Source organism: Heptranchias perlo, chromosome 5 (genome assembly GCF_035084215.1).
Source record: "Heptranchias perlo isolate sHepPer1 chromosome 5, sHepPer1.hap1, whole genome shotgun sequence".
Lineage (NCBI taxonomy): Eukaryota > Metazoa > Chordata > Chondrichthyes > Hexanchiformes > Hexanchidae > Heptranchias > Heptranchias perlo.
Genome location: NC_090329.1, coordinates 12767912 through 12780302, shown reverse-complemented (window position 1 = coordinate 12780302; position 12391 = coordinate 12767912). Strand labels below are relative to the sequence as shown.

General features: G+C 44.3%; 1 long non-coding RNA gene across 6 annotated transcripts in view; it reads right to left on the bottom strand.

The window, feature by feature from the left end:
* LOC137321588 (uncharacterized) overlaps window positions 1–12391 on the bottom strand; it is a 73829-nt gene that overhangs the window by 42419 nt on the left and 19019 nt on the right. For 4 of the 6 annotated variants that reach the window (XR_010962858.1, XR_010962857.1, XR_010962856.1 and 1 more), the window contains one exon: window positions 10487–10566. This is a non-coding gene — a long non-coding RNA (uncharacterized lncRNA). Of the gene's footprint in view, window positions 1–10486; window positions 10624–12391 lie in introns of all 6 variants that reach the window. The other 2 variants (XR_010962859.1, XR_010962860.1) reach the window with 1 other exon arrangement.

Genomic DNA, 12391 nt, shown 5'->3' with positions numbered 1-12391 from the left:
CCTTTCGCTCACTCACCTGACGAAGGAGATAATCTCCGAAAGCTTGTGATTTTAAAATAAAATTGTTGGACTATAACCTGGTGTTGTAAGATTCCTTACATTTGTCCACCCCAGTCCATCACCGGCATCTCCACATCATGGCCATTCAATTGGATCATGGCTGATCTGTTCCCATTTACTTGGCTTTGCTTCCTATCCCTCGATACCCTTACCTAACAGAAATCTATCAATCTGAGTCTTGAAAGCTTCAATAGACCCAGCATCCACTGCCTTTTGGGGGCAGGAGCTCTGGATTTCTACTACATTTCGTGTGAAGAAGTGCATCCTGGTTTCATTCCTGAATGGCCTAGCTCTAACGAAGATTATGCCTTCTTGTTCTGGATTCCCCCCCCTGATGAAATAGATTCTCTTTATCTACTCTATCAAATACTTTCATCATTTTGAACACCTTGATTAGATCACACCTCAATCTTCAATGCTTAAGGGAAAACAAGCCAAGTTTATGCATCCTGTCCTCAATGTAACCCTTTAATCCCCTCCAAGGCCAATATATCCTTTCTGAGGTGCAGTGCCCTAAAATGAACACACTACTCCAGATGGGTCTGACTGTAGAATCATAGAAGGGTTACAGCACGGAAGGAGGCCATTCGGCCCATCAAGTCCACGCCGGCTCTATGCAAGAGCAATCCAGCTAGTCCTGCTCCCCCGCCCTATCCCCGTGTTCCTGCAATTTTTTTTTTCCTTTCAAGTACTTATCCAGTTCCCTTTTGAGGGCCATGATTGAATCTGCCTCCACCACCCCCTCGGGCAGTGCATTCCAGATCCTAACCACTCGTTGATAAAGGGCAACATTCCATTAGCTTTTTTGATAACTTTTTGGACCAATCTACTAGCTTTCAAGCATTTGTGTACATGGGCACCCTAATCTCTTTGCTCCTCCACAGTTTCTAGTTTCTCACCACTTAGAAAATACTCCCATTTGTTTTTCTTGGATCCAAAGTGGATGACCTCACACTTCCGCTTAGGAAACAGGAAAACAATGCAACATACACACAGAGCCCAGTCAAGCACATGCGCATCACAATATTACACGATATTTAAGTACTGGAGAAGATCGGGACACAACAGAAACCTTGGCTCAAACTGATTTTGTATTATCGGGATTGGTTTTTGATTCACATCTTCTAAAAACTGCAGTATGGGAACGAGGGTGGGCGGGGGGGGGGGGGGGGTGGAGAGGGAGGGAGGGAGGGGGACCGAGAACTCATCCCTGTACTTTTATCTTAAACTAGTGTTACTTGTTAAAATGATTTTGGATGTGGAATCTGGGTTATAAATGGCAATAAACATGGATAGTGGCAGGAAAATCAAACCACAAACTGCTGCAGATTCTGCACCCTCCTCTCAACATTTATTCAGATGAGTAACTTATTGTCTTTACATGCTGTGCCTGACAATGATCAAATATCCATACTTCGAATAATAGCTATTTCATTGAAGCTCCTGCAGGATACAAAGTGGGCAATCAGCTTCCAAGAAGCTAAGTAACTGGCTTGTACACTACATTTTTTTTTGAAGGAAAATCTTTGCCTCTCCCTTTCCTGAAGGCAATGAGTTACCCCAGTGTATAGTTCCACAGGCGGTGCCTGCCGTTCAGCACCTCAACCAAGTGACCATTCCAGCTGGGGGCGCAGAGCGGCGAACGCCAGCTGGGGGCGCAGAGCGGCGAACGCCAGCTGGGGGCGCAGAGCGGCGAACGCCAGCTGGGGGCGCAGAGCGGCGAACGCCAGCTGGGGGCGCAGAGCGGCGAACGCCAGCTGGGGGCGCAGAGCGGCGAACGCCAGCTGGGGGCGCAGAGCGGCGAACGCCAGCTGGGGGCGCAGAGCGGCGAACGCCAGCTGGGGGCGCAGAGCGGCGAACGCCAGCTGGGGGCGCAGAGCGGCGAACGCCAGCTGGGGGCGCAGAGCGGCGAACGCCAGCTGGGGGCGCAGAGCGGCGAACGCCAGCTGGGGGCGCAGAGCGGCGAACGCCAGCTGGGGGCGCAGAGCGGCGAACGCCAGCTGGGGGCGCAGAGCGGCGAACGCCAGCTGGGGGCGCAGAGCGGCGAACGCCAGCTGGGGGCGCAGAGCGGCGAACGCCAGCTGGGGGCGCAGAGCGGCGAACGCCAGCTGGGGGCGCAGAGCGGCGAACGCCAGCTGGGGGCGCAGAGCGGCGAACGCCAGCTGGGGGCGCAGAGCGGCGAACGCCAGCTGGGGGCGCAGAGCGGCGAACGCCAGCTGGGGGCGCAGAGCGGCGAACGCCAGCTGGGGGCGCAGAGCGGCGAACGCCAGCTGGGGGCGCAGAGCGGCGAACGCCAGCTGGGGGCGCAGAGCGGCGAACGCCAGCTGGGGGCGCAGAGCGGCGAACGCCAGCTGGGGGCGCAGAGCGGCGAACGCCAGCTGGGGGCGCAGAGCGGCGAACGCCAGCTGGGGGCGCAGAGCGGCGAACGCCAGCTGGGGGCGCAGAGCGGCGAACGCCAGCTGGGGGCGCAGAGCGGCGACAGCTTATCTTTGTTTTTTTATTCATTGTCGGGATGTTGGCAAGGCTGGCATTTATTGCCCATCTACAACCCAATCATGGTCGATATCAAACCCTGGATATATTAGCATGTGTTCTGTATCCCAACCTCCAGGTAACATCTTACAGTAGCTGCCATCTCAAGTGTCTGAGTTTCCTCATGATAGACATCTGCTTTTAGTGCGATGGAGGGACATACACAGGGTAAGGTGTGATGTGCCAGCAGCTTGCCAGAGTCCAAATCCAGTGCCACATGCCAGGCTTCTCATTACTAACTGCTTAGTCCAGGTCCTTCTATGTAGGGCTTTGGCAAAGACATGTGTCTTGTTTAAGGTAGTCTTCTCTTTCGGTGACAGGTCAGTGCATGTAGTAGCCCTTATCTCTACAACCTTTTCCCCTTTTTTCCACCAATTCACATCAGAGCTTGGGACTGACTTTCATACATAAAGCCCTTCTGCTGCATGCTCAGGGCTGAGGTCTATTTTTAGATACATACACATCACAAGCTTAATCTGCAATGGGACTTCTGTGTCATTGAAGAAAGAAAGACCAAAATGCCTTCTCAGTGAAAGACCAAGGGATTGTGTCCTGACTAAAATTAGTGTCCAACAGAACCCCAAGATAATGATATGAGTTAACAATTGGGACAGAAACCCGTTGCATTTTGCCACTTAAGCCTGCACTTGGGAATACTACCAGTTAGACCCTTGTTTAAGATGGGGAATAGAGCACCCAGATCACTAGGTGAGCAGACCACCAACACAACATCATCTACAAAAACAGGACCACAATAGTTTTAGAAATACCCAGTGCAGACATCGAGGCTGAACCTTATGATATCATCCAACACATCACTGAAGAAGACATTGAATAGGATTAGTGACAGTGGACAATCTTGCCTCACATTCTTCTTTTGAGGGAGATAAGTTCAAGAAGTCTCCCATCTATTCTTACATGGGTCATGGAACTGGGAAGAGACACACCAGATGAAATCCAAGTAATCACAAAGCTATCAGATTCTTCACTTCATCAAAAATCTAACAAAAAAAAATTCACTGAAAACAATCGGAGTGGGTTTCCCAAGCTCTACAGTCTTAAGGAACCTCATGAACCACAGCCTACCCTATACATTCCTAATCATAGAATGATATAACTCAGGAGGAGGCCATTAAGCCGGTCATGTCTGTGCCAGCTCTTTGAAAGCGCTATCCAATTAATCCCACTCCCCTGCTTTCTCCGTAGCCCTGCAAATTTCTCCTTTGCGACTATATATCCAATTCCCCCTTATTAGGGGGAAATCCAGACTGTTTATTTCCTATCACTAAATGGGCCCCAAAGCATCCAATATACGTGCTACAATAACAGGGGGAACCGCTAGAACAGTCACTAATATCTGAGAGACGTCTCTCTAGCTTTCAATCTGAAAAGGATTACCCTCTTGTGGATAGAAACCACAGCTGTGCTTTGGAAAACCAAAGGCCTCAAAAGGAAATCCTTAGTCTTAGAAGGACAGGTCCCAGGCAAGTTGGACAATAGCTAGCACTCATCTCCAAGACCATTGCTGTTGCTTTCCCAGAGCTTATAGCAATTCAGCCTGAGTACCGTCCATGCCTGAACCCTGCCATTAGAAAGCAACAGTGTGAAGTCCACTTCCTCCCAGCATACAAGTTCTTTTAAGACCTTCCATCCATGCAGTACATCCCCACTGGCTTTTCCAATCTCACTGTGGATAGATCCTTAGTATGGCCATAGGGGGGCTGGCATTTGGGATAATGCTTTCTCCATGCTCCAGGATACCGTCAGGCAGTTGTTAGAGTTATCAATTATTGGTACCTTTTCAACCACGACCGATGGCAAAGTTTATCAACGATTTAGGTTTATTTTTGTGTAATTGTATATTCTTGCAACTTTTGTATAATCAAAACTCACTGATCCCACTTCATCTGCCTAATGTCCATCCTGAATTTGCACTCATGTTGCATCATAATTGATCTTTGCACCAGCTTTCAATTGCTCCAGAGGCACCAAGTATCACTTTAAAAGGTCCTCTGTTTCCATCTAACAACTCTCATTCCCTCTGCAACCACCTGTTCAGTGATCAAGTGGCTAGCAGGCTCTAGCTTCAGTTTGTTGATGACTTCAGCCATTGAGTCCACCCTATGAGCAATTGACAGACCAGGTCCCAGGCTGCACAGTTGGCAATATTCTTCTTGTGACTGAATGCCTTGACCCAATCAGAGATGCCTTGACCCACTGAGACTTGGCACCTATTCATTATTGCAAGGCCAGCGTCTCGCCCAAACCTCCGAGAGCAGCGTCCTTTATGGAGAAGGTGCCTGGCCATTGGGCTGAAGTTTCTCAAGTGACCTCGAACAATGCAGCTGGAAAGCAAGGGACCTGTAGCTGCAAGTAGCCCGACATGTTGGATTACTATACCACTTTGAACTCCGTGCCATATGAAGAATGGTCACTCGGGTGAAATACCAGGGAGTTGCTGGAATCCATGGAACTGTAGCCCTGCAAGAGACTGAGACGGAGATGCAGGAGAGGGGCGGAAAAAAAAGCAGAAGAAAAAATTTCAATACGAAACTCTGATGCTTTTATTTCAACTCCCTGAAAGCTATTGGCTGACACTCAAAAATATTAATCTAACAATAAAACTTACTTCATTCATTCCTGAACAGATGCATTCCACAGATCACATCCCTAAAGGCCAGAGAACATTTGATCATCCATTTCTGTGCTTTCGATTCCATTCCTAACTAGATATTTATCCTGCTGCTTGTAAACGTAAAGCAGTTAATTAGCAGCATTAAGTGCTTTCAATTGAAGTCTATTTGAAAGATCCACTACTTCATGGGAAGGGCAAGGGGTGAAGGTATTTTTTTCTGATCTCTTGTTTTACTTAAGGCTTATTAATTTTGTACTCGTTCCCTCCAGTGATGGAGCCTATATTAAGCAACCTGCTTACATTACATTATACAAACCTCTGGATCAGCAAGACCTGGACTGTGTCTCCTCTTATTCTTCTATTCCAACAGCCTTACAAAGTTTTAAGTTCCAGAAACACCCTCGTCACTGCTCCCCAAAGCATGAACTCGGGGAGTTGAATAAACACAGCCAACTCATATAGCAGCTTTCCAGTTAATCTGGCTGTTGCAGTCAGATTTTTGTCCAAATTTCTTAGATTCTCCCGCTTTGGAAGCACATTTCTACCCATGGATTCGCATTCAAGATACTGAAGGGCTTGTAGAGACCTATAGATTCAAGTACACAAATACTTTGATACATAAAGCCATAAAATAGGAGCTTAGAGTAGAAGAGTAAAGAAGTAATGGTAATTTATACAAACCACTGGTTGGGCCACAGTTGAAGTATTGTGCAGTTTTGGGTGTCTCATTATGGAAATGACATTAAAGCTATAGTGAGAGCGCACAGTGTGGATTCAGCATGATGATGCCAGGAATGGGGAACTATAAGGAGAGACTTGAAATACTGGGACTATCTCCACTGGAACAGAGAATGCTAAAAGAAGATTAAAGTTTTTTTCAAAATGATACGGGGTTTCGATAGAGTATATACGGAAAGATTATTTCCTCCAGTTATGAGGGGTCATCAATTTATAACTGTTACGGAGAGTGTGAAGAAAGGGGCTAGGAGACATTTATTTACGCAGAGGGTTGCTGGGAGCATGGAATGCTTTACTACAAGGGATGGCTTAGGTAGAGATCACTGCATCTCTTAAGGGAAAATCTGATAAATATTTGAAGCACAGCAAGATGTAGGTCTATGCGGAGAGAGTGGTGCACTGGGATTAATTTTGGATTGCTCTGGCAAAAAGGCAACACAGACGCTTTGAGCCAAATAGCCTCCTTCTCAAGCCTGCCATTCAATTAGATCACGGCTGATCTGTACCTCAACCCCATTTACCTGCCTTTGACCCCTCGATACCCTTCCCTAACAAAAATCTATTGATCACAGTCTTGAAAGCTTCAACTGACCCAGTAGCCACAGCCTTTTTGGGGAGCGAGTTCCAGATTTCCACCTCACTCCTAAATGGCTTAGTTCGAGTTTTAAGATTATGCTCTCTTTTTCTCCAGAGGAAATCGTTTCTGCTGTAAACTTCTATAGTTCAAACATAATTTGATCTTCCTGCCCCTGCTTGATATCTACTTATCATTCCTTTTCCCCTTATCTCGATTTCTTTTGGCAGGGTAGACGTCTTCTTTTGTTTTGAATACTAGAATGGCAGCTCCTCTGGTCACAGCAGAGTGAGATATTTTACAGTCAGCAACAGAGCAGCTCTTTCCACATATCCTATAACTTCATTGTACATATTTGCAGATTATGTCATCATTAACAAAGCGGACTTGTCACAACCCCCTCCACTAAAAGGCATTTAGGTACCTGCGAAAATACCATCAGTGACAGAACCTACATTCAGGCAATAGAAAGCATCAGAATCTCAATGACCCAACGTGGCCATTATACAGTCTTCTAGCATCCAACCAGGAGTTTTCTAAAGGTCCAGCATCACTGTGGTGCTCATCTCTGACACCATGATCACACACGCACATTTGCTGCTTGACACTGCAAGATGTAACAGACAGCAACGCAAATAACCCAGACAGGATGACAGTGGACCTTTGTTTTTTCTGCAATGTAGATTAAAGTGCATAGAATGATTAAACATTACCTTCTATCATAGAATCTTACAGCACAGAAGGAGGCCATTCCGCCCATCGTGCCTGTGCTGGCTCTTTGAAAGAGCTATCCAATTAGTCCCTCGTGGCTGCTCTTTTCCAATAGCCCTACAATTTTCACCCCTTCTAGTTTCATGATTCCACCCCCTTAAAAGAATAAACTTTTATTTTGTAACTACCTCTTTTGAAACCTAGCCTGTACACAAATACACGCCAACAAAGGTACAGTCTACAGACCCAGATTTATTCAGACCGACTTATGCAATTCACCTTTCAGCTCATTCTAGTTTGAGTTTAAGAGGCCAAATCAGAACTCATCTCCAGGAATGTTCATGGTCAATCATATTTAAAAACAGATTTAAGCTCTGAGATAGGTTAAGAAAGTTGGCCTTGTTTTCTTTACATTGAACTACAGCACAGAAACAGCCCATTCAGCCCAACTGGTCTATGCCGGTGTTCATGCTCCACATCTTTGGGTAGGAGATTGTGGTTAAATAACCAAAATTTAAGTTTTCACGATTATGAAGGTGACCTTATGAATAATTAGTTACTATGACAATGAGCTTAAATACAAGTTAAAGTCAAAGCAGAAGATCCAAAAAAACACAAGCAACGTAATAGGCATGTGGATTGTGACTAGGGTTGGCTGCTGAAATGAAAGGTTTAAATGAGTTCAGGGTCAGTGAAAATTGTTTCTGGAGAGAGAACAGATTAAGGAACTTGCTAAGAAGAGAGTTAGATATTGATAACATGCATGAAAAATCACTTGGCTCTTCTGTTCATTATTTAAATTTATGTATATACAGACAATCCAATATGGAGCAGGATTATCTATCGTTCACTGCTCAAAATAATGCAGTAACGGGGTCAGGCCAAATGAAATGAGCCTCTGTTATGCTCCAACAAAACTACTCATTTTGTTTTCTAAAGCTGGATGCAACTATGTAAATAGGAAGCTATTCAAACCACCTTGGATTTTATCTCCATGGCCTCGCCCCTCCCTATCTCTGTAACCTCCTCCAGCCCTACAACCCTCCGAGAACTCTGCGCACCTCCAATTCTGGCCTCTTGTGCATACCCGATTTCCTTCGCCCCATTAACGGCCGTGTCTTCAGCCGACTAGGCCCTAAGCTCTGGAATTCCCTCCCTAAACCTCTCTGCCTCTCTCTCCTCCTTTAAGACACTCCTTAAAACCTACATCTTTGACCACCTGTCCTAATATCCCCTTACATGGCTTGGTGTCAAATCTTGTTTGATAATGTTCCTGTGAAGCGCCTTGGGTCAGTTTACTATGTTAAAGGCACTATATAAATGTAATATGTTGTTGTTACTATGAAACCAACCAAGGTTCCCTTTCTTCAAGTGTTGTTACATGATAAATATTCATGAGGTCAATGGATGCTTGAACCACACGAGTCATCTTTGGACACTCAGCAGTTAGTGTACGGGACGAAAGTTGACTTTCCTTTTGTGGTGTGTGGCAGCTGGCAGCTGCAAACATCCGACTGAAAGCCCAATCTGCTGCGTCACAGCTTCCAGTCGAGGATGTTTACAGTAGCACATACTGTCAACCTACTGGAACAGCTGCTGCTCTGTCCTGGTGTACCATCTAACACTAGCTAGCAGGAATAACTGGGCAGATCTATGAAAGTCCAACATGGCCTGTCCACAGCAGAAGAAAAAAAAATACAATTACAAAAGTATAGCAGTCAACTGGATATAGATGGTCAGGGCCACTACTAGATGCCTAAGCAATCATGCAAAAAAGCTACGGAAGTCTCGACAGTAACCCATAGCTGCAAGTCACCCGCTACGTATATTATATGATGGAAACAAAAATATATAATGGCTTTCCTAATGGATACAGAACCTTAAAGGTACATCAGATGCCAGAGATAGAAAAACAATTCACTCACCATGCAGAATGAAGCTAGCAAGTTCATTCAAACACCCAACTGAAAGTTTGCGCCCAGTAAAAAATGTTTACATCAGCTCTGATCGACTAAAAATTAACCATTACGGTCTATTGCCGAGCCCCTCCAAGCACACTTAATGTAACTTCACAAAACCCCAAAACTGCCCAATGAATAAGTGAAAGGAAACTTGTCAAGCAGTAGCTGTGTAGTTCCACCTGACCACTGACATCCCAACAAACCATAGGAAAAGGTTCTTTAGGCACCACTCCAGACCAGTTACTCTCCTAACTAGAGACAGCTCTGTTATCATATCCATGTTTTGTACACAATATATATGTTGCCAACAGTAAAAAAAAATCACAGAGTGTACTGTGCAAATGACAGCCTGGAGTGCTGTTTAGGGGCACTGATATCTTCACAAGGTTTTGGTAGTTAAGCATGTTTTTAAAAATTTATGGAATAAACCCTTTAGCCTTGTACATATTTTGGTTTGAAGCCCAGATTTTAATATTTCTTTCTCAGCCATTTTTAAATGACCTTTTACTAATTTCAAAGACTGACGGAAGGCTTGAGTTGGGAGCTTTTCTTTTTTGTTGACGAAAACTCGATGTATATGTAGTGCCGCTCACATTAGGAGACACGGGACTAATTGGGGGGGGGGGGGGGGGAAATTGATATTTTGTAAAATAAGTAAACTCTTTTGTCCAGTGTGTGACTTAGAAACTTCTGGACAGCCAGATCAAAAAACGTGTAGCAACAGCTCCATTTCGAAGAGAATCAAATTCCCAGCCTTTAAAGACCTTCTTACACACCACTCGACCAATATTTCTTAAGCACGGGAGTAAAAAGACTAATTTCCTAGTCAGCAGGTGAAGCAGATGTATAATTCTGCAGCAGTCGGCTTCACTGCCATCGACTTTGTGCTATTAAAACTTCCTGGCAACCCGTATATTCTCACTGGGTCCAGTCAGTAGCAGAACAAAGCAGAGCTTTATCGCAGCAAAGCAATCCTGCATTCCAGGAATTCTTTACAATTGGCATGTTAATCCAAGGTTAGTGGGGGGGGGGGGGGGGGGGGGGATGGGTAATATATTTTATAAGCTACATCAATAAAACTACGAATTTCTCACCAAGGTGATGTCTCCCCACCCCCCTCCCCACAAGGTATATCTGCTCACAGAGCACAATTGAAAAACATTAGAAATTAATGCCCCGCTCATTAATAGTTATCAGGTCAACAAGACATAAAAGACTCCAGTTGAAAAGCTAAACTTCAGGAAAATATAGCTGGAATGTCACACGATTTCTTACCTTCTTTACTCGGTCTCCAGTTCATTACGAGGAACATATCAAATAGATCAAGCATTCACGAAGTCAAATCAAGGCCATCTCTGATCAGAAAGACAAGATCATATTATTCAATGTCTAACGTTACACCTGGCATCAACCTAAAAAAAATGAGTTCAAGGGCATCCAGTTAGGTAACATAATTATATGCTTCATTCGTGTTTTTTTTAGAAAGGTCATTCAAAATTACCAGCTAGGGATTCTACCATTTCACATCTCTTTCCGGTACTTAACTTATGGAAGAGCTGACTAAGATGAGACATGTACTGCCACCACACACCTTCCGCACGGCAGTCCATTTCCAACAACACGTCTTCAAAATTGTTAAGCCGTTCTTTATTTCTGGCTCACAACAGTGTTATTCATGCAGTTCTTACAGCCCAAGCTGTTAGTTTGTATTAATTGGGAAACCTAGATGATGGAGACCACCAAAGGTGAGGGAGACCACGGAGGTTGAAAAGAATGGGAGACGTGGGTGAAATAAAATAATTTGTGGTGGTTGGCTGACACAAAGTCTATAGATTGTAGAAAGAAGGGAGGAGGAAGGGAACATGAAGTAAAGAGTTCCATAGACAGGGAGTCCTGGAAAGAATGAGTCAAGAACAGGAACTAGATAGTTTGTAGACTGATGGACAACATGATCTTCACCTCCCCTTCCAGTTTTACTTCCTCCCTTATCTTCCAAATATGGGTACTTTCTCCCAAAAGTATGTGTTCCTGAAGCATTCCTGGGATTTTTAATTTTGGGTCCAATTGACTAAATTCCCTTTCTTAAAAGAGAGAGGGAGTCTCTCTCCAGGTACCCTTTTCACTGAATCGACCGCTGAGAAGAAATTCGGACTAACTTTGACATTCCTGTAATTATCTTTTCTCAACTTTAAAAAAAATCCCTGTGTTGCATGTGCTGATGATATTATTTTTGGCTTGGAGGAGTTACTGAGCCCAACCATGCAAGAGAACCCAATTAACATTCATACAGCTGTGATCATTTAAGATGGTATTATTTCAGCTCCCTTACACTGCCAGAATGGTAAATCATCCATATCCAGTATCCTATTGAAGTCATTTAAGCAAGATTAGTTTAAAAAAAACAAACAGTAAAAATACAGAGTTGTTAAGTTCATCACTTTTTGTAGTAGCTGAATTTTTAATAGGGATTCTGATGGCGACTCCATCTTAACATCTGACGCATCAATTGTTTCCATCAACAAGTACAGTGACCACCTAAAGGCATATATGCACATCTTTCCGCTGCAACCATTTTAATCTTGGTGAGTTTTACTTTTATGGTGCTTTGTTGTGTTCTATAATTGACATTCCAAGAATATAATGTTTCACTAAGTATAGAGAGCTAAAAATTACTTCAAGAACAAGACTAACAAATTCTCCACCCTCATCCATCTGGATCTGTACTGACTCCATAATGTTCACAATGTGCCATTTTTATTTTATAGATGGTGCAATGCTTTAATGTGCCAATATGCTAAGCTACAAAGCAGAAAAAAAAAAGACTTGCATTTATATAGCACCTTGCATGACCACAGGACATCCCAAAGCACTTTACAGAAAAAGGAAGTACTTTCGCAGTGTAGTCACTGTTGTAATGTAGGAAACGCAGCAGCCAATTTGCACACAGCAAGATCCCACAAAGAGCAATATGATGATCAGATAATCTGTTTTAGTGACAGGGTGGAAGAGACCATGTTGGGAGCATCTATGATTGTAGGGGGAGTGGCGAGATGCTTCGGGTAATTCCCATACCATTTTAAGGGACTGTGCAATGTTACAGTTGAGTTTTAAGTTGAGAGCAATCCCTTTCTACAAGCAATAGATTCTGAGGCAAGATCTGACCAAGTCTCATCCAGATCA